The sequence below is a fragment of the Physeter macrocephalus genome, chromosome 11 (assembly GCF_002837175.3).
Source record: "Physeter macrocephalus isolate SW-GA chromosome 11, ASM283717v5, whole genome shotgun sequence".
NCBI lineage: Eukaryota > Metazoa > Chordata > Mammalia > Artiodactyla > Physeteridae > Physeter > Physeter macrocephalus.
The window spans coordinates 103,067,536-103,087,718 of NC_041224.1; the positions used below are offsets into that span (position 1 = coordinate 103,067,536).

At 37.6% G+C, this 20,183-nt stretch overlaps 2 long non-coding RNA genes across 3 annotated transcripts in view; one reads left to right on the forward strand and one right to left on the reverse strand.

Moving 5' to 3' along the window:
• Positions 1–20,183, forward strand: part of LOC114487114 (uncharacterized) — a 183,947-nt gene that overhangs the window by 120,278 nt on the left and 43,486 nt on the right. The gene's annotated exons all lie outside the window — the stretch shown is intronic.
• Positions 80–20,183, reverse strand: part of LOC112067407 (uncharacterized) — a 155,997-nt gene continuing 135,893 nt past the window's right edge. For both annotated transcript variants that reach the window (XR_002893258.3, XR_008618627.1), the window contains one exon: positions 80–1,309. This is a non-coding gene — a long non-coding RNA (uncharacterized lncRNA). The remainder of the gene's footprint in view (positions 1,310–20,183) is intronic.

Genomic DNA, 20,183 nt, shown 5'->3' on the forward strand with positions numbered 1-20,183 from the left:
AGCTTTTGATTTCTCTGTCAAATCTGAATGAGATCCTTGCTGGATAGAGTAATCTTGGTTGTAGGTTTTTCTCTTTCATCACTTTAAATATATCTTGCCACTGCCTTCTGGCCTGTAGAGTTTCTGCTGAAAGATCAGCAGTTAACCTTATGGGGATTCCCTTGTATGTTTTTTGTTGCTTTTCCCTTGCTGCTTTTAATATTTTTTCTTTGTGTTAAATTTTTGTTAGTTTGATTAATATGTGTCTCCGCATGTTTCTCCTTGGATTTTTCCTGTATGGGACTCTCTGCACTTCCTGGACTTGATTGACTATTTCCTTTTCTGTGTTGGGGAAGTTTTCGACTATAATCTCTTCAAATATTTTCTCAGACCCTTTCTTTTTCCTTCTTCTTCTGGGATGCCTGTAATTCGAATGCTGGTGTGCTTACTGTTGTCCCAGAAGTCTCAGACTGTCCTCCATTCTTTTCCTTCTTTTTTCTTTATTCTGCTCTGTGACAGTTATTTCCACCATTGTATCTTCCAGCTCACTTATCCATTCTTCTGCCTCAGTTATTCTGCTATTGATTCCTTCTAGAGTATTTTTAATTTCAGTTATTGTGTTGTTCATTACTGTCTGTTTGCTGTTTAGTTCTTCTAGGTCCTTGTTAAACGTTTCTTGTATTTTCTCTATTTCCAAGATTTTGATCATCTTTACTTTCATTACTCAGAATTCTTTTTCAGGTAGTTTGCCTATTTCCTCTTCATTTATTTGGTCTTGTGGGTTTTTATCTTGCTCCTTGCCTGTAAGATATTTCTCTGTCTTCTCATTTTGTCTAATTTACCGTATTTGAGGTTTCCTTTCCCCAGGCTGCAGCATCATAGTTCCTCTTCTCTTCTCTGCCCCCAGTGGTGAGGTTGGTCCAGTGCCTTGCATAGGCTTCCTGATGGGAGGGACTGTTGCCTGTGTTCTGGTGCATGGAGCTGAGTCTCTTCCCTCTGATGAGCAGGGCCATGTCAGGTGGTGTGTTTTGGCGTGTCTTTGAGCTTAGTATGACTTTAGGTAGTGTGTGTGCTGATGGGTTGGTTTGTGTTCCTGTCTTATTTGTTGTTTGGTGTGAGGTGTCCAGCGCTGGGAGCTGCTGACATGCTGACAGTTGGGTGGAGCCAGGACTGGGATTCAGATAGAGGCCCCCATGAGACTTCTCAGTGATTAATCTTCCCTGGGGCCAGGAATTCTCTAGTGGTTCAGCATCCTGGAGTCAGTGCTCCCACCCCAGAGCCTCAGGCCGGACTTCTGGTCGAGGGACCAAGACTCCACAAGTCGCTCATCCTGGCAATGAAGGGGATTAAAAAAAAAAAAAGACTAATAAAACCCCAGACAAATGGTAAAAAGTAAAATCAAACATACAGAAACAGAAACAAGGAAACACATGCACACACAAAAGAAACAAAAACAGAACCAAATAAATCAAAAAGCAAGAGAACGACCAGACAAACGAACTCAAGAATGAAATCAAACAATTAAAAAGAAAGCTGACAAAAACACAAAACCCAAAAACAAAACCAAGGCATTGTGCCAACTGAAGAATGAAGCAAAGAAACAAAACAACCCGACAAAAATGATTTAAAAAAAAAACAGAGAAAGGGGAAAGAAGACAGAACAACAGAAAAACAACATAGAAATAGAAATTAAAAAAAAAAACCAAATAGAAAATATATATATTTTTAAAAAGACAAAAAAAAAAAAAACAAACCCAGAGAAATGGTAAAAACAAAATCAAACAAATAAAAACAGAAACAAGCAAATGCAAACACATGTAAAAGAAACAAAAATAGAGCCAAATAAAACAAAAAGCAAGAGATCAACCAGACAAAAAGAAGTCAAAAACGAAATCAGACAATTAGGATTAAAACTAACAAAACACATAACCTAAAAACAAAAGCAACAGAGTGTGCCAACTGAAGAATAAAGCAAGGAAACAGAACAAACTGGTAAAAATGATTTAAAAAATAATAAAATGGGACAAACACAGGAAAACAGAAACACAAAGTAGAAATGGACATATTTTTTAAATAAAAATATATTAAAGAAAAAGAAGAAGAAAAAAGGGGAAAGAACATAGAAAAACAGAAAAGAAAAAATAGAAATGTATAAAAAAATTAAAATAAAAAATGTTATAAGACATGGAGATCCCAAAAGACTAAATTAAAACAACAACAACAACAAACAAGATAGAAAAAGAACCCCCCCCCAAAAAAAACAGAACAACAGAATGAATCAAAACATAATAAAAATAATAGTACTAATAGTGTTTTCCTGGCGTCTCAGCTGTCAGTGTCCTTGCACACGCCGTGAGCCACAGCTCACCTCCTCCTTCCCAAGAGGCTGTTCTCTGCCTCTGGGCTGGTCTCCGGACCTGCTGTGAGCCCTTTGGGGACCACTCAGACTCTAATTGGGCCCAATTCCTGTGTGTGCTTGCCCTCAACATCCACAACTGCTAGAGATAGACCGTTTTCATTTGTGGGAACACTCATTATCTACTCAGATATTCCATAGACGCAGGGTCTACCCAGGTGATCGCGGGGATTTAATCTGCAGCTTGTACAGCTGATGGAAAGATTTTCAATCTTCTTCCTTAGTCACCCCGTCCCTGGGGTTCAGCTTTGGTTTTATCCCCACCTCTGCATGTGGTCCACCCATAGGATTCTGGTCCTGAGGCTGCCTTGGAGCTCTTGGGTCTGTCCCTGTGAGGACCAGCTGCAGAGGTGGTATGACTGATTGGATCTCAGGAGCCCCAGTGGTGCCAAATGCGCAGGGAAACCAGTGGCCGTGGGCGCAAGAGATATGGCCCTAGTGAGGGCCTTTGCTGGCACGTGGCAGCAGGCGCACGAGGGCCAGCCCTGAGGGAGCTTCTTTTATTGTCATTGGCAGGCACCAGCATGCAGGGAGGGAGAGGCTACAATAGTGGCTCCTCCCCCTGTGTGTGACGAAGCAGTAGCACCCTGCTTCCATGGCCGTTCAGTCTTCCTCCATAGGCATTCCCTGCTGCGGATTTCTTCCCTCCCGTCCCCTCAGTCCATCTCCCCACAGCCAACAGCAGTTCTTGCTCTCAGCCTGTTCTACCATCTCCATGCACCAGCTCCCAGCCCCCTTGCACACCTGTGAATACACATTCCAGTCCAGGACACCTAGGGCCAATGTACGGACCATCTGTGTATTTCTCACTCTGTCCCATCTGCCACAGATTGGCTGCTTCACCCTCTTCTGACAGCTTCAAATGCTTCCCTTCTGTCCCAATCGATTTCCCTGTCAGAGAGGGGGTGTCCCCAAATTCGGGAATCTCTCCTCTGCTTCAGCTCCCCCACCCCAGAGTGCAGGTCCCATCACGCTTCCTCTCCTCCTCCTTCTCCCTTCTTTTTTCCATCCTAGCCAGTTATGCAGGGATATTTATAGTCCTTTCTGGTGTCCAAGGTCTTCTGCTAGTTTTCAGTCGGTGTTCTGTGAGAATTGTTGCATCTGTAGATGTATTCCCGATGCATCCGCGGAGAGAGATGAACTCCACATCCACCTACTCCTCTGCCATCTTGAATCTCGACATCAGATTTTAATAGCATGCAAATATATACAGACCTGTAGGACTGCAGGTTTTGTAAGTCCTACTGGCCACCAGAGCCAGGCAATCTGGAGGCGTCCATTGGGCAGTAGTCATAGTAATCAGGTCTTCAAACAAATGTAGAAGCTCTTTTCTGGGTGATAACATGAGCTGGAGAAATGTAAAGGGAGAGCCAAGATGGTACTGCTCTTGGGAGCACCAACATGATGTCCATAGCCCTCACTCCTTGAGAGCAGCTCTGTAGGGCACTAAATATGTGCCAAATCTGAAGCCTGCCCCTCAGGATGAATCTCCAAGATAAGCCAAGAGGCCTCCTTCACAGACTGAGGACTATACCTTAGTCAGCTGTCTGTGCAGTGCCCTGGTGGTGATAGCCAGCCAAGAATTGTCTGTCTGTCTGTCTGACTGCCATAGTCCAAAGGGACCCAGGAATGTAAGCCTCTTCAGCCACCAGAGCCAGGCAATCAAAGGGTGTCCCTTGGGCAGCTGCGCAAAAACTAGGGCACCAGACATAAAAGCCAAGGCACCAGACACATGAAAAGCTCCCCTCCAAGAGACACTGGTGCTCAAGAGCATGGCAGAGGCTGAACATGAAGACAGATCTGCCTTCTGAGGTCTCTGGAAACTATTACAGTGGGCCTCAAGATGCAAGTGTAATTAGAAGCCCACCCCTCAGGCCACAATCATGATTAGCTAATAGGCTTCCTTCACAGAAAAACTAAGCTCTTAGGTGTGTTGCCTCTTGCTATGTCTTGGGGGTGTTAGCTGTTTAAGAACTCTTTCTCCTTTGGTTACAGTCCTGTGGGTCCCACAGTTGAAAGCCCCACTGGCCACCAGAGCCAGGTGAAGTAGAAGTGTCCCCTGGCAGCAGTCACAAAATTGGGGTATCAGACAGGGGTATGCACTCTTTTCTGGGTGACTCTGATTATTACAGTCTCATGAGACCAGGACAACCAGCTCCCCTGGCCTCCAGAGCCAAGCAATCAAGAAGTGTCCCCTAGGTGGCAGCCACAAAAATTGGGGCACCAGACAAGTGTAAAATTTCTCTTCCAGGAGATACTGGTGCTCTGGAGAACGGCAAAGGGAGAGTACCAAGATGGCACCCACCAGTCTCTGTCCCTGGAGAGTGTTCCAGCAGGCTCCTAGATGTGTGTGTTAAATGAGATGCCTGCCCCTCAGGCTGATGCCTTAATACAAGCAGGAGAGTTCTACTTTAAGTCTGGGTGCTATTGGCTGCTTCTGAGCTGAGCCCTGGGGAAGGTGAGCCTGAGTCTGTGAGCCCTTTAAGAGACATTTCTCAGATCACTACAGTCTTGTGGGTCTTGGGATGCAAGCCCTGTTGGTTTTCAGAGTTAGATGTTTTGGGGGCTCATCTTTCAAGTGTATGTCTTAGAAGTTGAGATGCCTGATGAGGGGTTTGAATGCTTTGCTCCTCAAGGAGAAGCTCTTGAGTTTTGAGGTCCCTCCCAGTCGTGGGGCACCACACTAGGTGTGGGGTTTATGGCAAGATTGTGTCCCAGCCTCTTCTACCCACTTCGATGTGCTTTTCTTCTCTTTTGCTCAATGTGCAGTCATCACTCAGCCAGTCTTTAGTTTATTAAGAGGAAATTGTTCTGTATGTAACTGTAGACTCAGTGTGTCCAGGGAGGAGGTGAGTTTGGGATCTTTCTATGCCTCCATCTTGAACCAGCAGTTATTCCTGGGATACCCCATGTTGACTGAATTAGGAGTTATACCATATTTTCACCCTTTTACTCATCACCTTACATCTTTCTGGACCTACCTCAGATTCTGCTGTTTCCATTAGATCATTTTTATCTCCCCAGTCTGATAGCTGTTCCTCTTTTGAATCTCTAAAGTATGTTGTATCTCTCTCAGGGAACATATAATGCTGTTCTGCCCTGTCCTATGTTTATGTTCATGTGGAAGTAATAAGAGTACCTACTTCAAATGGTTGTTATAAGATTAAATGAGTAAATATATGTAAAAGTCTCAGAACAGTGTCTTGCACATTGTACATGCTATGGAAGTATTAGCTTCTAACATCATTGATTGTAATATTTAGAAGGTCCTTAACACTTCAGATTTATAAAGGAATTTGCTTGTGTTTTTTCCTAGAATGTTTGGTTTTTTTACATTTAAATACTTGATCCATTTGGTCTTTTATTCTGATAAACAGGGTAAAGTATACAACTTTGTGTTTCTCCACATTGCTACTATATAATCTCACGATCACTTATTGTCTTCCATTTCTCCCCCACCGATTTGAGAAGCCACTTTTATCATAGACTAAATTCCCATAGGTAACTTGAGTCTCCTTCATATGCCAGAATGATACAACTCTTAAAGTTTATAGCTTGTTTCAGTATCTGATAGGTGTAGTCTCCCCATCATTGATCTTCCTCTGGCGACCTTTGCAATAAATTCCCAAATGACTAGAATTAGCTTGTTTAGTTTGCGGGGAGGGGTAAGAAAAACAAAACCTTGTGGTATTTTTTTTAGGGGGTGAGGATGTTGTTAAATTTACAAACTAACATATATGTGTTGTTGAGCTTCCATAAGTACATGACTTATCTTCACATTTGTTTCAAGTGTACTTTTGTGTATATCAGGACTGTTTCCTCATATGGCTCTCTTACATTTTTTGTACTGTTTATTCCTATATATTATACCTTTTTGTTACATTTTTTGTACTGTTCATTCCTAAATATTTTACCTTTTTGTTACTATTTTAATGTCTTTTCTTCAGTTTTATCTTCTAAATGGATATTTGTATCATGAAGCCTTTTTTTCAGTATATTAATTTAACATCAAGCATCTTCCTAAACTATCTTATTGTATATAGTGATTTTTCAGCCAAGTTTCTTGGGTATTCCAGGTATATAATCAAATCATCTGCAAACAGTACAGCTCTGCATCCTCCTTTACAACTTTTACACCTGTCTCATATAATTTTATATCTTTCTCTTATACAATTCAATAATATAATATAGTACAATATTATTATAATCTTGCATAATCACTTTCTCTTATACAATTGTCTTGCCTAATATATCAGGTCATTGTTGAATAGTAGTATGATGGTAGTATCCTTGTCTTGGATCTGACTTTAGGAAATATCTCCAGCATTTTCCCATTAAGTTAGATGTTGGCTTTGGGCTGAGATACATGTATTTTATTAAGTTAATGAAGTATTTTGATTCCTTTTGTATTGAGTGCTTTTTTTAAAAATAGCTATTTAATTTTGTCAAATGCCTTTTGAGTGTCTTATGGAGATCATCATGATTTTCTCCTTAAAGTTATAATATGATGAATAATACTAACCTACTTCCTAATATAGAACCATTCTTGCATGTCTGACATAAATCCCTTAAAAACAAACATGATTCTGTAATTAATAGTTGGATTCTATTTGCTAATATTTTATTGTTTTGCAGTAATATTTATAAGTGAGCTTGTTCTGTAGATTCTTTGTACAAGATTTGCCTATATCCATTATTTCATAAAGGGTGAGCAAAACAGTATTATAATTCTATCATTTATTATTCATTAATTCTATTCATTATTAGATGAAATACATCTGTAAGGAGAAATTTTCCTTCATCAACCACTTGGTTACGCAGAGGTCTAGCTTATACTGAAAAGCCAGGTTAAATGCCCCATTTACCATTTTTTTAGAATAATGAGTTTGTTTCCAATATTCTCCAAAGATAACCAATGAGGTTTTGTGGATTTCCTTCAGTATTTCTATGAATTAATGAAGTTTTAATGTGTCTGATATGTTTTAACAATTGCCATTATTCTTGTTGCTACTCAAATTGCCCCATTTTTGGCAAGTAGAAGTCTCTTCAGCTTGGCTTCAGAGTCTTTGATCGTTTCCTTGCTATCTTGTGTCCCAATGTTTCCAGATGCACCTTGTACAACTTCTCTCTTAGGCCAGAGCATCCAGATCTTCACACTCCCCCTTGCTCAGCCATTGGATCTGGTCCTACAAAAAAGGCATGACCTTGGGCAAGGCAGTTCAGCTCAGGCTGACCATGTAGAACTGGCATTTGGAGGCTGTGTGTTGACTGCACTCACCTCAGCTGGGTCTTCAGTCTGGGGTAGAGTATCCTTCTGTTCACTATACATGTAAATGTTTAGTCATGTGAATAAGGTCACCAGGAAGAGTGTATGAGGTTTAGCCAACAGTTATTATGTGTTATAGAAACATTGGGGTAAACAGAAGAGAAGCCCACAGAGGGAATGGTAAAAGACGAACGAAGTAGAAAGAAAAACCAGGAAAACACAGTGTTACTGAAATCTATTTATTTTTTCCCCACAATTGTGTCTCCTTTGCACTTAGAATAATGCCTGGCCTATAGAAAGAATTGAATAACTGTTAAATAAATGAATGGTCCACTGTGTCAAATCCTATAAAAGGCAAGCTAAGTCACAGAAAAGTATTCATTTGCTTTGTCAAAACAAAGGTGATGGTAATCATTATGACGGTAGGGCAGAAGCTACTGTGGGTTGAGGAGTGCATGGTGCTCAGGCAGTGAAGACAGCCCGTGCAATGGTCTGCTCTGGAAGTAGCTCGACTAAAGATGAGAAAGTTAAGGATGATCAGAAAGCGGGGGGGAGGGAAGGATATTTTCTTAGTTTAGGGTTTTTGTTGGTTTTATTTTTTTGCTCTATTTCTTAAGTTGGAAGACACCTAAGGATATTTATAAGTTGAAGGGGAAGAGCAAATGGGGTGGGGGGGATGTTACATACTGGAAAGAGGGGGTATTACTTCTGAAACAAGACTCCTGAGGAGGCAAAGCAGTTAAGGTCCATAGTGCACAGGTAGCGAGATTAACCTGAGCCGAAAGAAGGCCAAGGTTTCTTCTGAGACAGGAGGAAAAAGAGGGAAGCATGGTGAATAGTCAGTAAGAAGTTCTTCAGTAAAGCATAAGAGTAATAAATTCAGAGCTTGGTGTCATAGGTAATATTAATAGTCTTTTATATACACTAATACTAGTTGGTATTTCTGTGCCTTTTTTCTAATGTTTGCAAGGAGCTTGTGTTTATAATATTTTATTACATAGTTACATATGGAGACAGATTAGAATTAAAACAAAGTTCCTTTCTCTAAAAGCATCATAGCAGATCAGAGACAGGCTGAACCAGGAATCAGAAGACCCAGGTTCTAGACTCAGCAGGACCATATAAGCCTCTGGGTCCACAGAAATAATTAGCCTTTATGAAATGTATACACTATGATATTTAAGAGATATAATCAAGAACACATGTTGATCCAATATGAAGTGTGAAGGGAGAGGAAAGAATCAAGAATGACTTCCAGTTTCTAACTTTGAATAACTGGATGGATGGTAGAAATACTGGAGAGAAAATAATAATACCAGATTATGAGGATCAAATGAGATATATTTAATCTATATGTAAGTTAAACAAATTCTACAAAAGACAATATATATTTAACCTATATGTAAATTAAACAAATTCTACAAAAGATATTAATGTTAAGAAACTGATATATAATGTTCACTGAAAATATGAAATGTGTAGAATAAATTATAATTAGCTAAAATGGGGAGACAAACTATAGTACAGTCTTATAGCATGTGAGGTAAAAGGAACAAAAATAAAATAATCTTACTGTTAACTTAAAAGAGATGGCAGGAATAGGTATAGAGAATTTCTAACAATTTAAAATTTCCTATATTCTTATTTATCCTGAGGTGCCATTGGTCTTGTTATTTAACTACCTATTATTTCTTCTGAAACAACTGCATCACAGTAAGAATAGATAAATATAACCCTGGAGTACTGTAGATCACTGAAATGTTGGTTGCTTTAAACAAAAAGAAGTATAAAATCAAGTCAGTTTCTAGATTGCTGTTCTCCTGGGCAGTGGTTCATTTTTCAGGACTGTTAAAGGGTCTTGTCATTCCCAAGCTTCTGTGACATACTGGACTATCTGTTTGCAGCCCAAGGCATTGCATGTCCCACTTTTAAAGGCATCAAGACAAGCATCTTCTGAATTATCTGATCACTCTAATTCTATATTAATGGCACAATAATGGTGTTTTAAGTTCCTTTGTTTTATGTTAGAAATTCTCACCTGCTGGGGTTTAATCAAGTACTCACTCTACCAGATGATTCAAATTATTTCAGACCATCTGTCTTAGTGAGTTTCAGAGACATTTTTAAGCTATTCATACTTTGGATAACTTTATACAGCATAAAAAGTATCTTGATCTTTGGTCCAAACCTCTCAGAAGTCCAGATATATGAAGTCTTTCCAAATTTCCCCTGCCTTTGGTGACCTGGCCATCTTCAAAATCCTAGAGAACTCACCTGAATGATTCCTTTATCACAGCTTCTACTGCCTGGTATTGTTTACAGTTTTATGTTGTTTACCCTGTCTTTCTGACTAGGTTGAAAAACTCTAAGGACAGAAACAACTAATACCTTATTTATACATTCCTTGTGCATAGCACAATACTCTGTATATTTTTTAAAATATGATCAAATATTTACTGATAATATAATAAGGTAGGATAGCATTGGGATTAAGAGAAGAGCCTCTGGAAGTAAACTGCCTGGTGTGACATGCCATCTCTTCTCTATAAGAGCTCCATGACTTTGGATAAGTTTTCTAACATTTCTGCTCCACGGTTTCCTCATCTATTAAACAGGGATTCTATTGTACCCATTCATATAATTATTAGAGGAAGAAACAGGTTAATATACGTCGAACATTTAGATCAAATTCTTGCCATATACAAAGTACCATATAAATGTTTGCTTGATAATGATAATAATCCCTATTCAACTCTATTTAATTTTAGAGCTTAATTTATTCAATAATGTGACACAACCATATGTAATATACATTAAGCAGTGTTTCCTTCAGGAAAAAAAAATAATCAGGAGCATCATTCCCACTTTAATTTGTCTAGAGTTAGCAACAACTGCCCCCGAGACATCTATGAACAGACTAACATTAAACTAGATCAGCAGGATAGTCTGATTAGCTGCTTGGTGACATGCTGGATGATAAAGTAATGGTGTACATTCATTAAATGAATACCATTTTAAACAAAGGAACCTAGACAATTTAGAGGCTCAATATACCACTAATGTGCAGACCAAAGCAATGCCAAAACACTGTGATGACAAACATTGTAAAGTCTTTCAAGTTCACCTTCAGTAGCACCATTACTTGCTACTTCTGGGATATGGCAAATCAACGTGATTATTCTAGGAAAGAGAGGAAAAGAGGGGGGAAGGAAAGGGAAAGAAGATACAGAAGGGCAAAGAATGGTAAAAAGATGCACACACACAAAACTATAAGCCATTACATTCATCTAACCTTTATATACATCTTAGTGTTTTCCTTTAAGTATTTTGGGTTTGGGGGTTTTTGTTTTTTGTTTTTTTAAGATTTTTGGATATGGACCGTTTCTTTAAAGTCTTTATTGAATTTGTTACAATATTGCTTCTGTTTTTGTCTTTTTGGCCGCGAGGCATGTGGGATCTTAGCTCCCTGACCGGGGATCAAACCTGCACTCCCTGCACTGGAAGGCAAAGTCTTAACCGCTGGAAGTCCCTTTGTTTTTATTTGGGTACACATCTATGAAACATTACACAGATACTATTACAAAGAGGATTTAAATATTTCATTATGCTATTTGTTTTTAAATCATTCCTTATTTTTTAAAATGAAGCTATTTAGGAGAAGTGTTTTGTGCCTCAAAAAAGTACATAGATAGATAGATGGATTATATAGATAGAAATATCTCCAGCTATCTTTTTCATAGGGCATAAATAAAATAGTTCTTTGATTGCTGGTTAAGGTCACTTTAGAACCTGAAGCTCTTTTCACCTCTATGTGTTCCAGTGAAGAGACAGTGATTGTTAAGTGTTTGGGACAATATTGCAGCAAAGAGAGAAATGGCAGAAGAATTTTGGCAAACTGACGGGATCTGTCACAAGCAGACAGGAAGAAGGAACACATGTTTCTAAGAAAGCATGTTCTGAGCTTTCTGGGGGGGCTGCCACCATAGAGAGCTGGCTCCCCAGAACACTCACGTGGTCTTTATCAGCTAACCAGCTCCTAAGCAGCATGTCTACCTCCTAACTCCTCTAATGGAGAGTAATGTCAATTGTTAGTCTTCCTGAACACAGGCCAGTGTATTTTACAAACAGAGGAAGTTTAGTTAAGGGACACTAGGAAAGCAAAAGACAAAACTCACTGTGAGTGTAAAACATATAAAACATAGAACTTCCATGCTATGAAATTTATGATGAGTCACATGTAATGCAGATATGCACACAAGAAGCTGAAAGGAAATTCACCACACGTTAAGTGGTTATCCCCATATAAAGGGATTAAGATGATTTTGGTTTTATTCTTTTTATGTGTATTATGTTGCAGAAAAAAACATATAGTAAAAAAAATCAGAATAATAATTATTTTAATGATAACCTAGAGAAGAAAGATTAAGATGTAATTAACCATAAAGTCAGGGTTATTTCCCTATACTTAGATCTCAATGAAAATCTTTGCCTCAGAATCCTTAAAATTCAAAGTTCTTACCAAGAAAAGAAAAAGGACAAATCCAAATTCACTAAAAACAATATACCTTTATTATAGAAAAAGCTCTCTTCAGTGCTTTTGTTTTATTTATGTTAACAATTCTAGTCAGGCTTTAACTAGACCAACAACTCAATTGCTAAAGCCCTTGGTTTCTTAGTATGACCCACTAGCCCAGATTAACAATTATGAAAAATTCCTATTTATTGCCACTGGTTTTAAATAAATGAGTTGGATTTTTGAGAGGAAAGGAGACAGGAAAAGTCTAATTTTCAGGGTAGATGAAAAAGATATCTAACAAAAGATAGCTTTCCCATAAAATACTATGCACTTACTGGAGGTGATAGGAAGTAAGGCTTTGGGGTAATGGCCCCCAAAATAAAATAATTAATATTTTAAATTGAAATTAAAAATTAAAGATCCCTAAGGCAACTTCTAACATGAAAAATCATTAGGAGGTTAACAGCTTCAGAAAGTTATCATTAATAAAATAGATTCCAGTCTTTCTTAATAGTTTACACTTTTAAAAATAGAATCCTGTAGACTATAAGTAATTTCCAACTACATTAAGTCTCTTAGAGTTATCAGTGTTTGGGGGCTTTTCTATGTTGTCTTCTTGTTGCTGTCGTTTTTTTTTATTAGTTTTCTGGTCCAGTTTATATCAAACTTAAGTTAAATTAGTTCTTCAGTGGTTCTCAAAATGAGCCTTCTTCAAGGAAGAATGAGAGTAAGACTTAATCACATTCTCCTTGTATTGCTGTGATAAGATTTATATTTAGACCAGGTATATATTAAGTCTAAGTTTATTTAAAGTTGAATGTAGGGACTTCCCTGGTGGTCCAGTGGTTAAGACTCCATGCTCCCAATGAAGGGTGCTCAGGTTCGATCCCTGGTCAGGGAACTAGATCCCACATGCTGCAACGAAGACCCACATGCTACAAGTAAAGATCCCACATGCCTTAACGAAGATCCCGCGTGCTGCAACAAAGACCCAGTGCAGCCAAATAATTAAATTAATAAATATTTTTTAAAAATAAATAAATAAAGTTGGATGTAGACAAGTTTAGCAGGCCATGAATCAACCTTGGGTGCCTTCATTTTGAATGTTCTTTTATACCCTTCATTTTGCCTGTGAAATAGCATAGTAAGAAAAAAGCCCAGGGCTCATACTAACAAAGGGAAGATGGTTACCTTAGAAGATCAAATATGGAACTCTTAGACTGGGGCGGGGGGGTGGAAGGGGTGTGTGCCCAGGTTAAGTCCCCAAAGGCAATAAAGGAAACGGTAAGAGGATCAAGAGAGTCTAGCAGTAGGAGAGAAGAGTCTGTCCAGTGTCTACCCGACCTTTACTCTCAAAGATCAGAATTTCCTCCTTTCTTTGAGGGATTTTTAGAATATAAATTACAGCCTAGATTAAGTCCTGCTAATCCTCACAAGGATCACATTTTGAAACCAGGGAAAACTGAATGATTATGAAGTTGCTATGAATCGCTGACTAGGAAAGTCTGTCCTGAGATCTCTGAAGCATTTGCCTTGTGAATTTACCCCATCATTGCTTTCATGTGTCCTTAGTCCTCTTTGCATTTATGCTGAGTCCAATTCCCACTTCGCTTAGAGATTACCAAACCTGAGGGTCTCATGATAGAGACAAGTTGTGTATACACATTCCCCATACCCTGAGGAAGGACCCTTCAGTCCCAGCCACGCCTGAAGAGGGATATCCAGCTGGAAAGTGGACACATCACCAAGTACTACACTACATCATCTGACCTGGTTTCCCTCCTTGTTTCAAACAAATTTCAGGTAACTCTGTCTGGGTCCCAGTCTCTTTTAACTCACACTAGCACTTCAGCTAGTTGTGTCTTTACAACTCTATCTTCAGTTGTATCTTTATAGCACTTTTAAAATGCAGAGTTTTCAAGTTTTTTTTTCTTTTTTTCCTAGAGTAGTGCGTATATTGGAATAACTATATAGCTTTACCCGGTAATAAATAACTCTTCGGAGAAAAAGAAATGCTTAAGATGAATATTCTGCAAAACTCCAGAATTATTGTGAAATCACATTTTTATCTACCATTTTTAGAGCCCATTTGATTTATCCCAGCTTGGCATATTAGAGTAGATATGGGGATACAAACAGCCTGATAGTTAAAATTTTGCCTGCATGTGAATCTCCTCTGGCTTCCTTCTCTGCCAGGAAAATTTTTCCTGTTGTCAGTCAACTGATCCTAATATCTTCTTGGAACAGAGCAAACATTTTAAAGTGCAAAGCAAAATTCCTCCCCCAGCCCTGGAGAGAAAAATTTTTTTCCTTGAGCTGTTTATGTCTTTAAGAGAAATGACTTTAGTTGGTTCAGTCAGATGATAGAGGATACAGTTAACTCCATGTAAAGGAAAAATGTTTGAATACTAGTACCATTGATTTCAAGGAAGGTTTATTTGGGTAACATTGTTTAAGAAGATAATCTGAGTCATAAATTGCACAGGGGCTAAATCCCTCTTAAGCAACAGCAGAAGACTAATTTTGTTGTAGTTTTGAATTTTGTATCTTTACCTTGAAAAAGTCCCATATTAAAATGCATTTTGAAATATTTTATCAGCTTAGGAAGGAACTCAGTCCTCCTGATGTGGACTGCATTGCTTTAATTAACTGATCATTTGCAATTCTTTTTAGAGTTCTGGTCAGAATTAGTTACTCTGAACCTAAAGAAGAAAATGAAGACACAGCTTTACCTTAAACACCAGTAAAGGGTCTTATTTTAAGGTAGACAAAGCAAATCTTCTTAAGACAGCCTTATGGTAATTGATCCAGAGTCTTTGAGCTTATTTCAACTATTATCCAAGCACACATTATTTTAACTGTTGGCTAAACATAAATTTATAGAAAACAGTCACCAGGGAGAATACTTAAAAACCAGAACATAGTAGTGATAGTCACAGAAAAGAAACTTAAACCAAAAAATTTAAAAACTATGTTAGAGTGTCTATAAAGTTCTTCAATGATCTTGTATTTTAGAAAAATGAAGTATGTGTTAGGGATAATTCATGGACTGGATAGGAAAGTAGTGAGGAGTTGGGTGGAGGTAGAGAAAGAAATTCAGGGACAGGAATATTGGGTAGAAAGAAGTTCTTTTGAGTTTTTAAAGTTTTTGTTATCAATTTGAGCTAAGAGGAATAAAATATTTTGGATCAATTTAAATAAAGCAAGTGAAAAGTGCCCAAAATGAGAATACAGAATTCCTTTTTTTCAGAAGTAATCAAGGTTAATGTCTTATTTGCAAGGTGTTTGGGCAATAATAGCTATTTAGGCAGGGTTTGTCTGAGAGGAACAGAACCAATAGGAAATGGATCTATCTATCTGTCTGTCTGTCTATCTACCTACCTACCTACCTACCTATCTATCTATAGAGAGACAGAGAGACAGAGATTTTAAGGAATTGACTTATACAATTTAGGGGCCTAGAAAGTCTAAAATCCATAGGGCAGACCAGCAGGCTAGAAACTCAAAGAAGAGTTGATGTTGCAGCCTTGAGCCCAAAATCTGCAATGCAGGCCAGCAGGTGGGAAACTTGGGCAGTGTTTCTATGCTGCAGTCTTGAGGAAGAATTGCTTTTTCCTCAAGAATCCTCCATCTTGCTCTTAAGACCTTCAACTAGTTAGATGAGACCCACCCAGATTATGGAGGATAATCTGCTTCATTCAAAGTCTACTGATTGTAAATGTTAATCACATCTAAAAACTATTTTCATAACAACCAAATAACTGGGCACCACAGCCTAACCAGGTTTACACATCACAATAGCTTTAGAGACTACCCTTAATTTTGTACATTTCAGTTTCTCATAGTGTCTAGGAAGAATGAGATGATGTATTAAGTATTAAGTGGAATGTTAAATAGCAAATGTATTTCTGAGATTTTGGAGTTTGATGTGCATATGTGTATCTGTGTGTTAAAGTCTGTGCCATATGCTCAAAATTATTAGTGTGTATTTCTAATTTATACTTTCAAAACAAGTATACGCTACCACAGAATTTCTCCTGCAACTTTCCAAAGGAATATAATCTATACATCTCAAACATACAGTTGAATATATCTGCAATAATAACATTTAGTAAAACCTCAGTGCAGACTGTGAATCATATGGCTAATATCTTTGAGGGGGAAAGTGTCTAAACATAAAATAAATAAATGGTCCATAGGATACATGACTTCAGTAAATCTAGACATTGATCTTTTGTCCTTTAACATTAGCAAGATAAAAAACAGATATATGAGAAAGTTCATTCAAGCCATTTGCATCACTTTTCAAAAGTGCTTATAAACTTAAATGCTTTGTTTTGTTTATTTTTTTGTTTTTACTTATGTTTATGTATGCAGAGTTAGTTGAGTGATTGGTTGGTTGGTTTTTGGATTCAAATTAAATACTTTATCAGGCTTAGAAAAAAAAGAACCTATGAATATAAATAGGAATTTAGAGAATTATTTTGAAGAAAATGATCATAGATTTTAAGTTGGTTTTATTGAAAGTACCATATCTTAATAAGTATAAACAATTTCACTAGCTTCTATAAAATAATGAATTTTTATCTCTCCAATATCTGCCTTTTTGCTGAAATTAGATAAATAGTATATAAAGGAAAAACCATCAAGAGTACCATAATACATATATTTAAGTAAGCCAGAGTATCTAATTTGCAATTTATGTAATGGAAATAAGTAGTTTAACAAAAATGGCACCAAAAGATGAGAGTAATGGGCTTAAATCATTCAAATGATTAATAAAACTAATCATATTAGCAATTGAAATATCTATTTAAACTTTGGTATATATTCAAATCTCTTTTATAGATATTCAGATTTATATCCATTCCTTTTGTAGTCAAAGCCAACAAATAAAAGCAGTCTTTCTTTGCTAGGTTTGTAAAATACATTCAAAGAAATTTTTAGCGTTAACCTTAAGGATTATTTTATTCCCTACACATTTTGACAGCCTTTCTCTCTCTCTCTTTTAGAAATCTGTTTTCTATAGCTGCTATAAAAAATCACCTCCAACTCAGTGGCCTAAAACAACACAGATTTATTATCTTATGGTTCTGTAGGTAAGAAATCTGAATTAGGTCTCACTAGGCTAAAATCAAGGTGTCGACAGTCCTCCAATCCTTCAGGCTGCTCTAGGGGAGAATCTGTTTCCTTGCCTTTTTCAGCTTTTATAGGCTAGCCACATTCCTTGGCTCAAGGCCCCATTCCTCCATCTCTCTTCAACAGCATCAGCCAATACCTTCTCACATGGCCATCTATCTGGGTCTCTCTCCAGTGCCTCCTTCTTGCACTTACAAAGATGCATGTGATTAGATTGTTCCCACCTGGAAAATCAGGATAATCTCCCCCATCTCAGTGTCAACTGATGAGCAACCTTAATTCCATGTGTAACCATAATTCTTGCTTATCACATAACCTATCAACAAGTTCCAGGCTTTAGGACATGGACATCTTGCGGGGGGCATTATTCTGCCCTGTAAGTTAATAATTCTTGCAGCTAGGTGATGGGCACACAGGATACTAATTTAACAACTTTTATAAGTTTTAACTTTTCCAAAATACAAAGGTAAAACAAATAAATTTAGGATCCTCTATCACCCAAGGAATTGTGTCCAGAAGAGAATTCTAAATTCAGTTACAACCTCATCAGTATTCAGCCTCTTAGGAAATTTCCATATTTATTTCCAGTGAGCTATCTGAAAAAAAGATAAAATAATGCAACAATTTTAAAACTTAAAAGTATAAAAACATAGGCATACATTTTGCCTCTAGCAAACAGCTCTTCCTCAGATTTCATGCTAAAACAACAACAACAAATTTTAAATTTTTTAAAATACTCATTAAAGATTCTTAGAACTTTCAGGTTTGGAGAGCTCTTTCATACCATCTGCTCCAAGAAATATCTGACACATGACTTTCATGTCAAATGATCATTCACACTTTTATTGAACATCTCCAGAGGTAGAGGTGGGTCACAACCTCCAAAGTAGTCTACTGGACAACTATGATTACTAAGATTTTTGTCACACCCATATGACTTTGGAGAAAAAGAATAATACTGCTTCTATATAACATTCTACAAATATTTGAAAGTAGCTCATATGTTACCCTGAGGCTAAATACCTTTAGTCCCTCTAGACATTAGTGGCAACCTGAAATTGGTAAAGAATGAAGACTATGTCCCTATGGAACTTTATACTGGAGGAAAATTTGTCAATTTAAATGAAAGTCCTCCAACAACTCATTTATCTAACAAATTGAATCACAATACATTGGGAAAATCTAGAGAATATTTTACTCATAGCTATACTCCAAAAGCCAGTCCCACAGACTTTCTGGGATTTTTAACCTTCCATAGAAAGGATATTTCAACTGGGTCGTTAAGTAACCATTTTTGTCCTCGGTTAGTCCTGGACATAGCTGTCCTGCACACCTGTCAGCCATGAGCACAGATGATAGAACCATGGAAGCCAGAGGAGCTCAAAGTGTGGTATGATTGATCTGAAGGGCTTTCAACCTTCACTGAACATCTTTCATTAATAAGGACCAGTTGAATTTCTGCTTCTGTAACTTGAGAGAGAAGTAGATCTCTTTTCACCAATTAGCAGATTTGAAAACCAATTTTACCTGAAAAATAACATTTAACAGAAAATGCACATTCTACTTTTCACTTTTCTAGTACCTAACTTGACAAGATTTGCTGAGAAGCTTACAATGACAAAAACCAAACAAGAGGCCATGGCCTTGTAAAATTTAAAGCTTTTAAAGCTTATTTAACACAATTTTATTACCTCAGGAAAACCTTAGTTCTAATAAAACCTGTAAGAGGACCAGAGCCATGCCATTAGATTTCATTAGACAATATGGATAAATTCTAGACAGAGTTATAGGTATGAAATGAGTGGGGAGAAAATTTATAGAGGCTCAACTGATAGGCAGGAGGCTCACCTTACAAGACAGTTAACTGCCTCAACTTTTGTCAGTCAGGGCCTCATCCTGTACAGCCAATTGAAAATATAAACCAATAAAAGCCCTGGTTAAGACATTTTGCCCTGAAAGCTATTCAATGACTTTTCAGAACTGAGATCTTTCCTCTTCAATAGCTTGTTTTACATGTTTATTGACTCTGGGCATAGTGTTGATAGCTCCTGGTGCGACTCTATCGTTCATTCTATTTTCAGAAAGGACCCCCTCTGTTCCCCCAAATCATACACTTATTAGACTGCTGGACTGTTCACCCAAATCATACACAACCCACATGCCTGACCAATTATTGGCCGTAGTTACGCAGGCCTTTAAACTTAGCTATTGTGCTACAAAGAGCCACCACTCTATCCTGCCATTTACCACTTCATGCGGTATCTACCAGAAGCACTTTCAGATTACGTGCAGCTTTTATTAACTTTTGCCTCTGTGGACAGGAATTAGTTATGGGTCAAGAAATATGAGCTCAACATATACCACTCTCCTCACCCTATCCCTATATTTACACAGAAATAGATTACTGACACAAGAGTTAGTGTTACTCAGGATGATCTTTTAACACAGCACTTTATTTTTTCATAGTTTGTGTTACCCTCTTCTTTTGAACTTGTTTCTAAACAATCTTAGAAGCATGTCTGGATATACTCAATTAAAACTACCTTATAACAGAAACTATTTGGCTAATGCAACTTAAGTCTTGCAAACTCAGAATAGCCTGAACAGGCAACTGCCCCTGATAGCTAATCACTGCCAAAAGGAAAGGTTACATGTCAACCATTCTAAAACCAAAGTTAGTGTATTTGTTAGGTGGTGTTTAAAAATAACAAGCCAACCAGTAAGTTAACTTATTTATTTGGATTGGTATAAATGTCACAAATAAGTCATCTTGGCAAATATTCAGGCAGTAGAATTATTAAAGGCAGGCATTACATGAGTACTTTATTAAGATTGTGTTTTGGTGAAGGTGGCATCTGGTTATATCT